Consider the following 18,361-nt stretch of genomic DNA (forward strand, 5'->3'; position numbering starts at 1 on the left):
CAGAAGAACATTCATAAGAGCCAAAACTGGAAATAAACCATATGTCCACAAACAGTAGAATGAACAATAAATTGTAGTAGAGTCATGCAATTAAATACTGTATAGAATAAAAAGAATTAGCTACTGCTGTAAGTAACAACATGATGAAACTCACAGATACAATGTTGAGTAACAGAAGCCAGGAACTAAGGAGAACATACATATGACTCCATTTATGTAAAATTCATATCGGGCAAAACCAATCAATGATGAAAGGAGCCAGAGTAGTAGCTCCATTTGGGGAGGTCATAACTGGGAAGGGGCACAACTTCTGGATGCTGGTAATCAACTTACTGTTTCTTGATCTGGGGGGTTTCATGGGTGTTTATGTTATAAAAATTCACTACAAATTCTCTAAGCTATATGTTTATCATTTGGACTCTTTTTTTGTATAAGTTATACTTCAATTTAAAAGTTTACTTTATAATTTTTTTTTTTTTTTTTTTTTTGACCACACTGCAAGGCTTGCAGGATCTTAGTTCCCTGACCAGGGATTGAACGCAGCCCTTGGCAGTGAAGGCGCTGAGTCCTAACCACTGGACCACCAGGAAATTCCCTGAAAGTTTACTTTAAAAGCAGTTTACTGGAGAAAAACTGAAAGCTACCTATAATTCCAACAGTAGGTGAATATCCAAATATTATGGTATATCCAAACCCATGGAATATTACTTAGTCATGTTTTTAAAGAATGATGAAATAGGAACTGTTCAAAATAGTTTTTTTTTAAGTTAACTAAACGGAATTTACTGTAGTACCTCGATTTTTTTTCAAAGATATGTAAATAGAAAAGTGACTAGAGGAGATTTACTTAATAGTATTAGTGTTTATATTTGGCCATTAGGTTTAAGGAAATAGTCATTTTCTTCTTTAGTTTCCTTTTTTTTTTTTTTTTAAATTAAGCATGTGTGAGACTTCCCAGGTGGTTCAGTAGTTAAGAATCTGCCTGCCAATGCAGGGGACACAGGTTCAAGCCCTGGTCCGGGAAGGTCCCACGTGCCTTGGAAAAACTAAGCCTGTGCACAACTACTGGGCCTGTGCTCTAGAGCCCATGAGCCACAACTACTGAGCCCGCACACCACAACTACTTAAGCCCGCACTACTAGAGCCGGTGCTCCGCAACAAGAGAAGCCACTGCGATGAGAAGCCCACGCACGGCAAGGAAGAGTAGCCCCCACTTGCCACAACTAGAGAAAGCCTGCACGTGGCAGCGAAGACCCCATGCAGCCAAAAATAAATAAATAAAATTTTTTAAAAAGTGTTATTTTTAAAATGAGGGAAAAGTTATTTTAAAAACATTAACGGCTTGCCACAGACATTGAGACTATCTTAACCTTAATGAATTTACCCAGGAAAATCTATCTTGGTATAGGATCTGTAGCACTGAAACCACTGAACCAGACCAACAATACCAGAAACAACTGGAAATTTGTTTTGGTTATGTGTTTCATTTTCTTTGTATGGCCAAAGTGAGAAACAGTGTCATCATGAGTCTGATAAAAGCTTCGCAATTGTTCTAGCACCCGTTCAACTTTGCTGATGAACAACACACATGTGACATAATAAAATCCAGACAGGATTTAACAAGTAAGGAATATCAAACACAGACCCTGTTATTGTCAAGGTTTCTAGGTGTGGTTGCAGTTCAAGTATAATAAGATCATTTACATCTCTCTGAGTCAGTCACCATTCTCCTCTCTGTGTCTCTCCTTCCACATCAGACGTGGGCAGGAATATAACACTCTATACATAGCACAGATCTGAGCAAAACAGTATATTTTAGGAGAGTGATAACTCAGGAATAAAAAAATCTTTTCCTTTTATGAAGGAGAATGAAGAGAGGAAAAACTTACTGAAATACACATCTACGAAGATGAAAAAATGAACTTTTAAACGTGTTTATGAATTCCAAGACAACTGTAGCCTTTTACCATTTTATTTATGAGATTCTCTAGCCTGCCCTAATTGTGTGTGTGTGTGTGTGTGTGTGTGTGTTACCTTCCCACACTACAGGTTGGAGAGTACAAGGAATTAAGATTCCAGAAAGTTCCAAACTTCAAAAGGTCACACAGCTGGCAATCACACATACCACTGAAGTTCACAGAATTCTAGTAGTAGTCCAAAATTTAAGGGGATAAGAAATGCTACAGTAAGCCACAACACAGGATTAAACATTTTCTATTTGTATTTCTCTTAGCCTGACTTTCTCTCTGTTCTCCAAACAGAAGTTGTCTATGACCATGGATTAAAAAAAAAAGAAATTTCCCCTCCAACTGTCAGTACATCAGTTCAGTTTTTATACTGCAATGATGCAAATTTCAAACCGGAATTACAACTATTACTAACACCCTAAGCACTTTTAGGGATTTTGACTCTCATTCAAACCAAGTACACATGGATCCCTTCCCCTTACTAACTTACCTTAAAAATAACTAAAATATTAAATACAATATTTGGGTCATTTTCTCCCCATCTTTTCCTCCAGATTCTATAAATATTGTTAAGATGGGACTAATCAATAAATAAGAGCATCACATTCTGTATGGGAAAAACTAACATTTCTCTACAATACATTCACAAATATTTTAAGTCATCCAAGACCAAAATAAAATTTCTAAAAGGCTTTCCCATGGTAGGGCACAGAGATCATGAAGTATTTTGCTTGGTGAAATATGAAAAGGAGATGATATAAGAAACAAAGTGCTCGCATTTTAGGAGTTAATATGGACATTAAGTGGGTTGTTGCATCAACCCCAATTTTCACTTTCTAATCTCCTAAGCCATACATACGTCTAAACTATTATCAACTTTCTTCTTCCACCCAACTCTGAAACTTGACCTTCCTGAATTAAAACTGGCATCATGGCCAATTATTCTCAAGTTTGTACAGTACGTGTTGCTGCAAAGAGGTGGTGCGAGTGAGGAGGACCTCTGGGATTCCTCCAAAACTTGAGGTTTAGGTTCTTTCATAAACCAACTGAGGATGGGCTTCCCTGGTGGCGCAGTGGTTGGGAGTCCACCTGCCGATGCAGAGGACATGGGTTCGTGCCCCGGTCCGGGAAGATCCCACATGCCACGGAGCGGCTGGGCCCGTGAGCCACGGCCACTGAGCCTGTGCGTCCAGAGCCTGTGCTCCACAACGGGAGAGGCCACAACAGTGAGAGGCCCACGTACCTCAAAAAAAAACAATTAAAAAAAACAAACAAACAAAAAACTGCTTACATCAAGCAAGTTCCATTACCCAAATTTAATACCACGGTGTGATCATCAGAAATTTTCAAGCAACTCCCATAATATGTTTAAATGGAAGTATTACCATGTTTTGTACTTCAGGAAGCACTGAAAGAATGACACTTGTCTTAGAGTAAGAACTCCAGAGGCCTGTGAGTGATGTTTATCAGAGGGGGTGCATCTTTAAATGAAGGTCAAACAAAACTGTTCCACAAAGTTTACTGGTATATAAAATGGATTTTTCCTTATGTCTGAGGCCAAATTTATCAGTTCTATTGCCAATCAATGAAAATTGAACACAAACTTCCCAAGCTCTGTGATCAGTTGGTTTTTAAATTTTTATTTGTTATTATTATTTTTTAATTTATTTTTGGCTGCGTTGGGTCTCCATTGCTGTGTGCGGGCTTTCTCTTGTTACGGTGAGCGGAGGTTGCTCTTTGTTGCAGCGCCTGGGCTTCTCACTGTGGTGGCTTCTCTTGTTGCTGAGCACGGGCTCTAGGCGCAAGGGCTTCAGTAGTTGTGGCACACAGCCTCAGTAGTTGTGGTGCACGGGCTTAGCTGCTCCGCGGCATGTGGGATCTTCCCAGACCAGGGATCGAACCCGTGTCCCCTGCCTTGGCAGGCGGATTCTTAACCACTGTACCACTAGGGCAGTCCTGATCAGTTGTTTTGAATGATCTATTTGCTCAGTCACCTGGTGCTCTGAGTCAGTGAGGCAATATAGAAAAATTGTTACCCAAAGTGAGTCTGTGTTATTTAGAGTATCAAAAATCATTATCAAAAGCCTGGCACGCTTCATTCTGAGAAAGCTTACCACTAAAACAAAAACAAAAACCAAAATCTTCACAATTCAAAAGCTTAATTAACCTATAATAAATCTCTTAAATTTTTTGAACGCTTTCAAAAATATTCTTTGTCCTCAGATAGCAAATGTTTTTGATAAGTCTCCTTTATCCTGCATGATGCTGACAAAGGAAATGTGAGTGACTGATGGTAGATGAAAAGGAAAGTAACAGAAAAGAAGTTTAAAAAGTTACAAACTTGACATAAACACGATAATTCAAGCTTGGAAGTACTTACAAATAGACTAACTTGATATAGATGGCACTGTTAATGACTCTACAAAATCTTTAAGCATGCATAAAAACAGTTAACATTATGAAAGTTGCACTGAATTTTTCCACATTTATTAATGCAAATTTCTCTTATCAACTCTTATCCTTTTCTGTGTTTTCCAAAGAAAAATAGCGAGTATGTTCAGTTGATTTTATAAAATTCCAGACCATAAAATTAAGGGCATGTAAGGAACTATGGGAAATACAAAGTTTATAAAAGCATTTTTAATCATTCACAATTTCCTATCCAGAGATTTTGTTCTGTTTAATTCTAGACTTTTATATATGCATTTGAAAATCCATGACTAAAGGTATAAAAAATATATATATATTTAAATATAGAAGGCATACACAGGAATGTTCATAGCAATGTCATTTGCAACAGCAAAAAACTAGAAACAACTGAAATATCTGCCAATTGGTGAATGAACTAGTAAAATGTGGTGAATTCATGCAATGGAATGCCAGAGCAGCAGGAAAACAAAAAAAGAACTACAGTAACCTGCATCAGCAAGAATGAACCTCCTAAACAATGCTGAGCGGAAAAAAAAAAAGCAAGTCACAGAAGAATACACACAGCATGATTCCACTCCTAAAGCTCACAAACTTACAAAACTAAATAATACTTTGTTTGGGATACACACAAACTATAAAGCAGAAATAGGGAATGTGTAACAAAATTCAGGATGATGGTTACATTTGAGAGTGAGGTGAAAGTAACAGGACAGGCCCAACGGGCCTTCAGAGGTATTTTAAGGTTTCAGTTCTTAAACTAGATCATGGACAATTTGCTCTTTTTCCTTAAACTGTGCACACACATAACATATACTCTTTTGCGTGTGATATTCCATAATAAAAATGTAAATAGCTAATAAGACCTATTCAACTCCAGAAGAAAACCACACCAACTACCTAATCAACCTAGCGACACATTAACTGCGAACAACCACGAATGACATCTGAGGAAACCCAACAGAACAGGAAAAGTAGACCAAGATGGACCTCTGGAAAAACATGCCCCAAAGGAAATATTAGTTATTTCAGGAATTAAAAGAGAACTTTTAAAAAAATGCTAATTAGCATGCTCAGAGAGATTCAAGAGACTATCACGTCTATAAAAATTAAGAGGGCTTCCCTGGTGGCGCAGTGGTTGAGAGTCCGCCTGCCGATGCAGGGGACACGGGTTCGTGCCCTGGTCCGGGAAGATCCCACATGCCGCGGAGTGGCTGGGCCCGTGAGCCATGGCCGCTGAGCCTGCACGTCCGGAGCCTGTTGCTCCGCAACGGGAGAGGCCACAGCAGTGAGAGGCCCGCATACCGCCCCCCAAAAAAAAAAAAAAATTAAGAATAAACCTGCTGTTAAAACGGAAGTAAAAGAGAGAGAGGAAAGACAGCAAACACAAAACAGATTTAAAAACATAGCACATGGAAGGGAAGAAATAATAAAACAAAATTCTCCCTGAGCTCCAGAAAGACAACCAGTAAATTCAAAGAGTCTTCTAACCCCCAAACAGGATGATGGAGAAGACAGGCACCTAGACACAACCTAGGGAAAACGTCAGAACGTCAAAGACGAAAAGCAAACCCTAAAAGCATCCAGAGTATAAAAACAAGTTACATTCACAGAAATGACAATCAAATGAGAGATAAAGATGTTACTGAAAGGCAAGGACTTAAAAGTTTAACTCTCTTGCACCCCATATCAAAAATAACTACTCCAAATTTTAAGAATACAAGAAAAATGACAACTTAAAGTACGAGAAACAACAGCAGCTGAGTAAGACCGAGAAGGAATATAGAAAGCAGAGACGAAATTAAAAGTAGATCCAGTAGGGACTTCCCTAGTGGTCCAGCGGTTAAAGACTTCACCTTCCAATGCAGGGGATGTGGCTTCGATCCCTGGTTGGGGAGCTAAGATCCCACATGCCTGGAGGCCAAAAAACCAAAACAAAAAACAGAAGCAATACTGTAACATATTCAATAAAGACTTAAAAAAAAAATAAAGGGTTTTTTTTAAAAAAAGAACACTAATATGACTGCAAAAACTCAGAAGGAAAGAGTACTGGAAATGGGTACACTTCTCAACTGTTCATAACAGAGAATCAAGACATGCTTCCTAAAGGTGACTTAACATACTGAAAGTTATATTACTAACTGATAAAAAATGGCTACACCTTGGGAAGTGGGATGGGGCTGGGCGGGGGGAGGAGGGAGGCTATTTTTCCATTTCATGGAGTTTTTCAACAATGTTCCCATGCCATTTTTTTAAAATTTAATAGGAACAATATGCACAGTATTCTTACAAGTATTCTCATACCTCATTTCTACTTCAATAACCCTTAAATAAGACCATCTTTTTTCCTGCTTCATAAAAACAAACACACAGGGACTCAGGAATGCTGCTGGTCTCAACTACGAAGCCCAGGTTAGGGCACTGAAGTCCTGAAGCCCCCAGAGCACATTCCATCTTTACTGCTGGTTTCTTTTGCTTCCCCCCAGACCCCAGGTCCTGTCACTGTCTTTGTAGCCAGCGTCATTCACACTGACGACTTGTATGACACCCTGATCTCACAGCTGGACACAAGCATCACAACTGTGTCCCCTCCAAATTCATGCTGACCACACTCTGCCTACGAGCACCAGCATTGCTTTCATTGTTTCATTAATTCCTCCCGAACTCCCCTGCAGCTGCTGCTCTAATTCTTTTCACATTTTTCAAAACCCCATGCTTCCATCTTTCTGAATATTCTTTTCCCTTTAATCCCACACCAATTTCCTCTCCCTAAATCATTTTTTTCAACCAAACCATTCTTCCTGTCTCAGAGAGATGCTCCTCCCTCCTCTCCAACCTGACGGCAGCCTGCTCTCAAATTCACCCTCATCTACCCTCCAGGGATCTAATCTGTGTCCAAATCTCCCTAGCCAACACAATCTTTTCTTAGCCTCCATTCTTAGCCTCCCAGGCCTATAAAGATTTCTCAGTATCCTCTATTATTAAAAAATAAAAATAAAGTAAGAGAAATAAGTACTCCTTTGAACCTGCCCTTGTTCTTTAATTCATTTTTCCCAACTTCAAACTAAGAAGCCTACAGACTCATTGCTTCTGTGTCCTCATCACTTTTTAATGTAGCCTCTGGTCCAGCCACAGGACTGGAACTGACTAATCCAATCATCTGTGTTCCCTCATCTAATTCTCCTAACCTCTCTGTAGCTTTAACATAGTTGAGTATTTACCTCCATAAAAGCCACTTACTACGCACCCCAGTACACCTCCTATTTCTGCAATCACCTCTGGCAGCCTGGATGACCCTTCTCTCTCCTCTAGCTTCCTAAATACAGGCATTCCCCCTGAGCTTCATTTTTCACTTTCCCTTTCAAAGACCTGACTCACCCTGATGAACCTCATGAAGACGATGCTCAAATCCTCCAACCGCTCCAGGATATAAGTCACCATTTCTAACTGCCTACTGGAACAGTGAATGTCCTGCCAGTGCCACAGATTCCCTCATGTCCAAAATTATAGTCATCATCTTCTCCCCAAACCAGCACCTCAGGTATTTCTACGTATAACATAAACATTCCCCCATTACCCCAAATTAAAATCTGGGCCATCTGTGACTCTGCTGTTACCTATTTCCTCACATATTACCTTTCTTCCCCTCGATGTTTTACAATAAGGAAAGTAAAGACGAATAAGACATGATTTCCAGCCTCTGGGAAGGATAAACAGAAATGTAAGGGGGGACTTCCCTGGTGGTGCAGTGGTTAAGAATCCACCTTACAATGCAGGCGACATGGGTTCGATCCAGGTTCTATCCCTGGTCGGGGAACTAAGATCCCACAGGCCGTGGGGCGACCAAGCCCGTGCACCACAACTACTGAGCTCGTGCACCTCAACTAGAGAGCCCGCGTGCTGCAAACTACAGAGCCCATGCGCCCTGGAGCCTATGCGCCACAACTAGAGATAGAAAACCCACACACACACCACAACTAGAGAAGCTCATGCGGCACAACTAAGAGCCCACGCGCTGCAACAAAAGATCCCCCATGCCTCAACGAAGATCCCTCATGCCACAACCAATACCAGCCAAAAATAAATAAATAAATAATAAATAAATCTTAAAAAAAAAAGGAAAGAAACGTAAAGGAACACAGGCATTACCAAAGATAAACACGCAGGATGCTGAGGTTGGGGAGGCATAGAGGGACAAAGGGAAGAGGAGATGCATTAGGAGGGGAATTTGATAAGCTGTAACTTGTAAGAGTCAGAATGAAAGTTCCATCCCCTAAGCCTCACTAGACCAAAATAATAACAGCACACATCCTGAATAATTAAATGTATATCTCACTTTAGGAAAATTCAATATATAAGTTTTGACTGAATGAATATAAATTAGGCAACTGATGATTCTCATTATACATGGATTTCCTTTAAATAATAACTGTCTTAATGAATTTAAAATATCAACAGGATTTCCTCAGGAATTCCCTGGCGGTCCAGTGGTTAGGGCTCTCCTTCCACTGCAGGGGGGATCCAGGTTTAATCCCTGGTCGGGCAACTAAGATCCCACGTGCTGCGCGGTGTGTCACGGCCAAGGGAAAAAAAAAATATATATATATATGATTTTTTCTTCATACATTTTCCTAAACCATACTCACAGGTCACCTCAGGAATTAAGAGCTGGAAAGAACTAGATTCCCTCATCTAGCCACTTCATCTCCCAGAGGCCAGGAAAGGTTAAATGATTTGCCTGAGGTCACAAAGAAATAGCAGAAATGGGACCAGAACCCAGTGACCTTTTCCCTGTTACCTCACTGCCTCTGACATGCCTCATCTCAGAATGCTTTCCCAGTTGATTCCCGTAAAAGGCAACAAAAATGACAATCTGTAAAGAGGGTCCAGACGTCAGGTCTCTTTCAGAAGTCTTCAACATGTTCTCTTAGACACACAGACACACACACACACACACACACACACACACACACACCATAAATTCCAGAAAATAGGGATCTGGCTATAACTTAGTTCTCTGTAAAAATGAGAAACAGGTCCTCAGCTTGTTGATGCCAAATTGACCTGAAGACTCTCTTGTCCCCTAGGTTCTCCCCCAAAGGCTGATAAAGTCATTCTTCTTCCCCCAAATAAAGGCCTAACTGGAGTTCTAACTATTCAACTAATGGCTAAAAAACTTAGAATTGGGGGGAATGAGGTGGAGGCACATAGGGTTTCCCCCCATTCCCCATCAGAACTGGGATGGCTTGCAGCAAGGGTCCCCAACCCCCGGGCTGCTGACTGGTTCCGGTCCACGGCCTGTTAGGAACTGGGACGCAAGCAGGAGGTGAGGGGCGGGGCGAGCGAGCGAAGCTTCCTCTGCTGCTCCCCATCACCCCCATTCCACCTGAACCCACCCCCCACCCCATCTGTGGAAAAACTGTCTTCCACGAAAGCAGTCCCTGGTGCCAGAAAGATTGGGGACCACTGGCTTAGAGAAAATGAATTCTAAGTACTGAGCCAACTGAGACGATACCAAGTTCCAATTAGCATGTCTTAGTCAACCTCTGATTTCACCTCCTGTCAAGAGAAAAAAAGGTACTTCTCTCCATCTCCAAAAATTGACAGGTGCTTTTTACACCATAAACCTGCCTTCCCTGATAGGGCAGTTAAATAAGTGATTAGAATTTGCAACTTGTTCTAAGCAAAACCCCTTTAACTCTTAGAATCAGATCCCCTTCTGAAAGATCCTCTGCTCATTTTATAGGGAACGTGTTTTAACATGTGAGAAATCCAAGAACAGAAGTAGCCAGGACTCAAGTTCAACTCTAACCTGCCTCATGCTGCTTAGCTATCAGAGACTAATTTGCAATAATGGCCATTAAGGTTAATAGCAAAAGACAAAAACAAAATTTACTTCGCTGGGTTATTTAATTTCAACGAAAGTCTAGAAGACTAAAAGACCCATCCTTACTACTCTAGTTTCCCTTTCAGAAAGTTTCTGAGAAGTAAGTAGTCTTGAACTCGAATAGACTGAAAATAGAGAATTCTGAACAAGTGAAACTTTATTACTAAACAATTGCTAATTAAAATAAAATGGACACTTTAATATTCTTTAAATTAATTCTAGCTAAAGCCTGATGTAGTAAATAAATATGGTCATGTCTTGTTCTTCATGACTCACTGCGACACTCTCATATCCTTTCTCACTACTACCTGTGCTTCTAAACAGACAAATCATTTCAGATAACAGGTTTGTCAAAAGTTGGGAAAGCAGTTTCCTATCAAATGAATCAGAAATAAATCACTGGAAAACCAGCCTGGTTAGAACCAGAAGAGTTACTAACAATGAGTGACTCTACTTCCCTCAAGGTTCAGGTTTCAGTTCATTTTATCTCAAAGAGGAGCTTCATGCACTGCCTCTCCTCCCACTTCCCCATGATCCAAGGACAGTCTCCTGCTGACAGAAGGTTCCTGGGGCAGGGTGAAATGGCGTGCACAGTGTGTGTGGATCTCTCCTCCCAGCTCCCAGCCACTCCCTGCATTCCCGTCTGAAACTTGAGACCTCTTGTCTCACCTACTTACTCATCCCCTGGGTGCATCCTTACCTCATCTACCCCTTATATCACCGACCACAACCTTGTGTGTGCCTACAACTACCTGTCTGTGACTCTCCCCATAAGCATAACTGCTTAAATAGGGGTGGCTTTTCTGTATGTCTTCACAAAATGTTTTCCAAGGATACACACATGATACTCATTCTTAATTTATTTTTAACTCAGAGAATACTCATAAGACCATCAGGAGAGAACTCCCTCAACTTCCTCCTCCACCACCTGTAAACATCTACCTCTGCTCCCAACCGTTCCTCCTTTCCTTCAGTCTCAGCAGAAAAGGAGCCACTCCTGGTATCCTGGATAGTCACTCCAGAGGGGCTTGGAATCTCAAACTTTCCTGACTCATGGAGACCATGTTCCATCACATCCTTTCTCCTCTAGACCTTCAAACTTTCCTCTCCAAGACCTCTTACCCTTCCACCCTACAAATGAACATGCTCAAGTCTCTCCCATCTTAACATAACTCATTAATTCAGCCACCAAATATTTATTGAGCACCTACTAGGTGCCAGGAGCTCTCTTCTACCCTGGAGATATAGCAGTAAATAAAATGAAGTTCCTGCCCTCGTGCAACTTACTTTCCAGTGGGAGAGAAAGAGGAGGTGAATGTGTAAGCATCCTAGCTACTGTTCTCTCCTCCACTTCACAGAGCCAGGCTCGCAAAAGCAGCGCGGGCAGCCTGCCTCTACTTCCTCTCCCGCCTTGGATGCCTCACCCTCTCCGGACAGGTTTGCAGTCCCCACCCCCAACACCACTGAAACAGCTCAAGCAAAGGTCACCAGCAGTGGCCTCCTCCACCGGTAAATCTGGACGGCATTTCCCAGTCTACTCTTAAACTCTCTTGCAGCGACAGGCACTTCTTGAAATTCCCTGCTGCTTTGCTCTTCTCCTCCCTCTTTGGCCACACATACCTCTGACAGTTTCTCAGGTTCCTTTCCTTCAGCCTCCCCCTTAAATGGCAGCACTTCCAGAGCTCTCTGTGTAGCCTCTTCTCACTCGCTGTGCTCCCCTCAGACCACCTCAGTCATGCCCGTGGGCCTCACTGCCAGCGATGGCCACTCGGGAGAACTGAAGGTGTGTCATCAGGACAGGCCTTTCTAAAGAGCTCCACACACACATAGCCAACTGCCTGCTACGTACCTTCACCCGCATGGCCCAAAGACCCCTCCAATTCAGGAACACTGAATTTATCTCCTCCTGTACTCCAAACTGTTCTTCTGCTATTCCTTGTACTAGAAAATGGTGCCCTCTTTCCCTCAAGATGCTAAGCCAGAAATTTAAGTTTCTTAGGCGTCAACTTAGGTTCTTCCAACACATTACACGCTCTCCTCTTCTACACAAGTCTCATCGATTCTCTCTCCTTAAACACCTCTTTTCATTCCCTCTTCCCCAATCCCACTGCACAGGCCACCAGCTCATTTCAGTAGCCACCTTATAACTCTCCCTGTCCTGTCTCGCCCTCTTGCCCTGTTCTTATCTACTTAAGGTATTTCGCATTGTATTCTATGTGAATGGTGACCCTTGACTGTGTGACACAGGAGCCTGAGACCATCCTCCTCTAGGCTGAGCTCCACCAAATATGGATGTCATCCACTCCTGCTTACAATTCCTCAATGATTCCCCATGACCTATATGGGTGCTTTTTAAACTTTCACCCGAAGAAAGTGATGGGGGGGGGATGGAGGGTCTAGAAGAGGCACAGCCTGAAAAAGCCAGCAACTAAGGCAAAATGTATTATTTTTTTATTTAAAAAGTTAAAATTATATTTTATCTTGGATTTTAAATCCTGTATTATAATATATTCATGTTTTAATGTAGCAATAATTTCCCCCAAATTCAATTAAATGGATACCCCAAGAAGATTCTTGTACCATGTTTATCCTACAGTTTTGAGTACCCTGGCACATTTCCTACTGAGAAGCAAGAACCTACGAGATAAAATTTAAGATTCTAAGACCTACCCACCTGTCCAGGCTTATTGGACCTACTGAGCTTACTCTTTATGCTCTAGCAATGACTACTAAATCATCGTAATTCCTCCAACATACTCCAGTGATTCACAAACCCATGTCTTTCTCCAAACCTAAACTATCCTCCTCCCTGGTCTGTCTTCCCACCAAACTCCTATTCAACTGATGACTCTGAGCCTGAGCGATACTCCTCCCCAGAAACAGCATAGGTACATGAACGCCCTTTGCCTGAGCACCCTCAGTATTTGTACATGCCTTCCTTATGGCATTTATTATGCAATAAAGATACTGTTTGCAGTATCTTATCTCTGCAAAAAACTACAAAAAACTACTGTCAGGGACTTCCTGGCTGGGCACTGTTCTAATCACTGTATTTTTATGTATTAACTAATTTAATTCTCTCATCAATCCTGTAAGGTTGATAGCATTCTTAACCACATTTTATAGGTATGGAAACAGACAACTAAAACTGACTGGGGGGCTTCCCTGGTGGTGCAGTGGTTGAGAGTCCGCCTGCCGATGCAGGGGACACGGGTTTGTGCCCCGGTCCGGGAAGATCCCACATGCCGTGGAGCGGCTGGGCCCGTGAGCCATGGCCGCTGAGCCTGCACGTCTGGAGCCTGTGCTCCACAACGGGAGAGGCCGCAACAGTGAGAGGCCCATGTACCACAAAAAAAAAAAAAAAAAACAACTGACTGGGGCAGGGGGGTTGGGGGGAAGGCAGGAAAGAATCCCTACCTCTAATGAAAAACTCTTTTTTCTACAATTGCAAGGAAAAGTTAGAAGATAATCAAATCAAATTCAGAATTCTGAGCAATTTACTACTTCTGTCATGGTGATCTCTGGTTGATAAACATATAATACTTTAGTCTTGTTTTCAACATGATAATCATCTAAATCATATTTCTTTCAACCCTTGCTGAAATAGGATAATATTAATTATTAAGATGTTTCTCAAGTTCTATTTCTCAGCCACAAAGATAAACTTCAAGTTGATGACAGAATAATAAATAAATGGAATATTTGAGATTTTTATTATATTTATCCTATGTGTAAAATTACAATAAATTTAGTGTCTGAACAACATCTTGGACACAGCTACTCAAAGAGGCACCTGAGAGAAAACATTGGGACCTAAAATAAAAGTGTTGTATGCATACAGGTAGACATATTACGGGTGGCCTATGAATGCCCTCAGAAGTCTAGCTGGCCACACAATTTGCATAAACTATGATAAACTGTCCAAAGGTGTGACAGTTCAACAAACCAAATACTTACCATATGGCTAAATATTTCACTTCTCTGGTTTTCCAACATTTTGGAAAAGATGTAATGTGGCCAAGAAAAGATGTTGAAAAACCAAACATGGGAAATATTTAGTTTTTCCCAACCAGGACTGACCAGTTAAACCAAAACGAGGTTGCTTACACTATCTATTCTACAGAAAAACTCACCCCATGAGCTTACACCCCAGATCAGATCCTGTGAGTAATACAGCTGGTCAAGGTAGAGGAAAAGGGAATCGACACACAGGCAAGTACAAGTCAACACAGAAGTGGATGTCCCTCCATGCGGGGAGCAGAGGTACTCAGCGGCCTGGCTCCAGCTCTGGCTCTCAGGCAAGCGCTCTACCAGGCTTGGCACTGCATCTTCTATACACTTCTGCATAATAAATATCAGCTGAACTGAAATGTATGGGCCAAACAGCCAGGTCCGCTGATAAAATGGAAAGTTGTCACACACCACCCAACTGCAAAAGTCACACGGAAAATCAGAGCGTGCAGATAAATAGATGAAGGAAACAAAGGAAAAACAAACATGAGAAACTAACCGAATGCCAGGAAACATCATGGGCCCCTGAGTTCCAGCCCTGGCCAGCTTCCACAGGGGTCCCTGTCCCTTCCCAGCAGAGGCCCTGGGACAGAGCCGACATTTCTTTACTCTGTAAAGCTATCACCATCTAAGGAATCCTGTTGGAATCTTCTCCCTGCAAAGTCCATCTATTCGCGAACAAGTGTCTACTGAGTGTCTTCTATTCTAGGTCCTGGCATCCAGCAGGGAGCAAGGCAACAAGGCCTCTCACAGAACTAACATTTTACTGGAATCAGATAATAAATACACAAACAAGATCATTTCAAATGGTGGTATTAAATAGAAAATTTTAAACAGAAAAAAAAAAAAAAAAAAAAAAAAAAGATGAGGGCTTCCCTGGTGGTGCAGTGGTTGAGAATCTGCCTGCCAATGCAGGGGACGTGAGTTCAAGCCCTGGCCCGGGAAGACCCCACATGCCACGGAGCAACTAAGCCTGTGTGCCACAACTACTGAGTCTGCACTCTAGAGCCCACAAGCCACAACTACTGAAGCCCACTGGCCACAACTACTGAAGCCCTCACACCTAGAGCCTGTGCTCCACAAGAGAAGCCACCACAATGAGAAGCCCACGCACCATAACGAAGAGTAGGCTCGCGCACCATAACTGGAGAAAGGCAGCGCACGGCAATGAAGACCCAACACAGCCAAAAATAAATAAATAAATAAATCATCAAATAAAAAGATGAGATGGGGAAAGTGGGGAGGAGCTGCTCATTTAAACTCAGCAGTCAGGGAAGGCATCTCTGAGAAGGTCACTTTTGAGCTGAGACAGAAAGGAGGCAAAGTTGCCAGCTAAGCACAGCACTTGGAGCAGAGCATTCTCAGCAGAAGAAAAGCAAGGAACAAGGTCTGGAGGCAGGAACAAGCATGGTTTGTTCAAAGGAGAGAAAAGGCCTCACCATCCTCAGGTTTCTGTTCGAGTGCCATCTTATGATGAAGTCATCCCTGGCTCCCTACTTTAAACTGTATTCACTGACCGGCCCCAGTATTCTCTATTGCTCTTCATGATTTTTCTCCACTGAAATTTTTACCATCTGACAGGCAAGAGAAATTACTTATCAATTTCTGTCTATTCCTACAGAACGTAAGCCCCTTAAGGGCAGGGATTTTTGTTATTTTAATCACTGCCATATTGCCTGTACCTATGTGGCATAAAGCAGGCACTCAGTAAATAGTAGCTAAATAAATAAAAAGGAAAAGAAAAGAGAAAGGGAGGGAGGCAGAGAAAGAAGGAAGAGAGGAAAAGAATGAGAGGGAAAAAAGAAAAGGAGAGAGGGAGGAAAAGAGAAAGGAGGGAAAGAAGAGTCAGCCAGTGTGGCTGAAGCAAAGTAGATGGGGGAACAGGAGTGCTGGCCTTGTAGACCATGGAACAGGAGCTGGAATTTTATTTTACTTTTTTAAATTTTATTTTAATTTTATTTATTTTTGGCTCCATTGGGTCTTCCTTGCTGCACGTGGGCTTTCTCTAGTTGCAGCGAGTGGAGGCTACTCTTCGTTGCGGTGCATGGGCTTCTCATTGCGGTGGCTTCTCTTGTTGCAGAGCACGGGCTCTAGGCGCGCGGGCTTCAGCCGTTGCAGCGCGTGGGCTCAGTAGTTGTGGCTCGTGGGCTCTAGAGCACAGACTCAGTAGTTGTGGTATGCGGGCTCAGTAGTTGTGACTCGCAGGGTTAGTTGCTCCGCGGCATGTGGGATCTTCCTGGACCAGGGATCAAACCCATGTCCCCTGAATTGTCAGGTGGATTCTTAACCACTGTGCCACCAGGGAAGTCCCTGGAATCTTATTTAAAAGACAGAAATCCACTGAAGGAAATTCAATGGCAGGGAAGCAACATGATCTAATTTGTATTTTACAGAGCTGACTGTAGCTGCCATGTGGAAAATAGGTTAGAGAGAAAAAAGCAAGGACACGAGATAAGGCACTATGAAGCTACAGATGAGGTAACAGAGGCAAGGTGATGATCGGCAGTGATCAGTGATGGAAAAGCAGATGCGAGGGTATTTCTCAAGGTAGCACCAAAAAGACTTACTGATGGACTAGATATGGGCCGTTGGATTGAAGAAAAGAGAGGAGTCAAGAATGTGCCAGTTATCAATTTATTGCTTCTCAGCTCCAAATCACCCCTTCATTGCCTGCTCTGTGAAAATTAAGATGAACCCTTTAAATATTTTTCCTTTGCCAGATGCCACAATATTAAGCTTTGTTTTTAGAGGCACTGGAAAGACACTGCAGGAGGAATGGTTCCAGTGTGCTCCTCTTGGCAGGATAAATAGAGTATCAAGGATAAATACAACATCAGTATTTCTGATGTCCTATGGAGCCCTGGCCAACTTATTTTAAGATCTTTTGTTAATTTGAGACAATTGGAAAGAAAGCTAGTCTAAGCTTGCAAAACCTTCATGTTTTTATAATTATGTTTCTTACATATACAAGGATTGGGGTACTTTATTGTTTGCTCATCCTTACTCACATGCTGATACCACACTGCTTTGAGTATGATCATTTTAGAATCTGTTTCAATACATGGTAAAGCAAGGACCACCTCACTATTCTGTGCCTAAATATTCTTGGCTATTCTAAAACATTTATTCTTCTATCTGAACACAGATTGTTTTACCTATTTCCCCACCCCCAAAAGAATTCTCCACTGGAGTTGTAATTAATTTCCATTAAATCTGCATCTATTTAGTTTTCCCATCCAGGAACATGGTATATATTTCCATTTTTTTCAGATCATCCTTAATCTTTTACCATTTTCTTCACACAGAGCCTGCGCCTTTCTTGTGATACTTTCCCTTAAGTATTTTATAATTTTTTTAGCACTAGTATAAATGAAGTATTCTTCTCCTCACAAAGGCAGTTCATTGCCATACTTCCCCTGCCAACATCTCAATGATACCAAAGAATGCTTTTAGTTCCCACTCACCACACACTACCCTGTCCTGTGATGTCCAAGTTTTGCTGGAATCATTTAGAATATTTCCTTCAGACAGCAAGGTTTTCTGTTTCAACATGTGTCTTCAATTTCAAAGATCCTTACTTAGCATTTATATTACACATTCCTTATCACTCTCAATATATGTAATTATATTGATATATATATTATATGTAACATAGAGTAACAATAATATATGATATATATATATATATATATATATTTCAAAGTCCATTGTCTATCACTGTTTCCTCTCCTCTTCCTACTCTGGAAGGAGGAGAGGAAATATTATTTGTTTGATTAGAGTATACTGTCCAGATTAGAGTCTATGGGTGATATAAAGTGAATCCTTGCACACCACACAGAGCTTTCTTTTCCCTGAAAGGTGAATAGTATCTAGACTGCCTATAAGATTTTTGAAGTGGACCTTTTCTCTAAATAGTCTGCTTCTTACACTAACACTATAGTGATGCAAATGAGAACAGTCTGTTTTGTGGTAGTTTTAACTTTTTCTTTTGTATCTTTATCTTCTTTTGAATGTTTCTAACCTTTTCTTTTCTTTTGAATCTTTATCTTTCTATCTAGGAACTTACTTG

The 18,361-nt window shown here is 41.5% G+C and overlaps 1 protein-coding gene and 1 pseudogene across 1 annotated transcript in view; both read right to left on the minus strand.

Moving 5' to 3' along the window:
• The window catches only part of LOC136130671 (small ribosomal subunit protein uS5 pseudogene), a 53,031-nt pseudogene extending 45,196 nt beyond the window's left edge, over positions 1-7,835 (minus strand).
• Positions 1-18,361, minus strand: part of DIP2B (disco interacting protein 2 homolog B) — a 239,676-nt gene that overhangs the window by 208,812 nt on the left and 12,503 nt on the right. The gene's annotated exons all lie outside the window — the stretch shown is intronic.

This window comes from Phocoena phocoena, chromosome 11 (genome assembly GCF_963924675.1).
Source record: "Phocoena phocoena chromosome 11, mPhoPho1.1, whole genome shotgun sequence".
NCBI classification, from domain to species: Eukaryota; Metazoa; Chordata; class Mammalia; order Artiodactyla; family Phocoenidae; genus Phocoena; species Phocoena phocoena.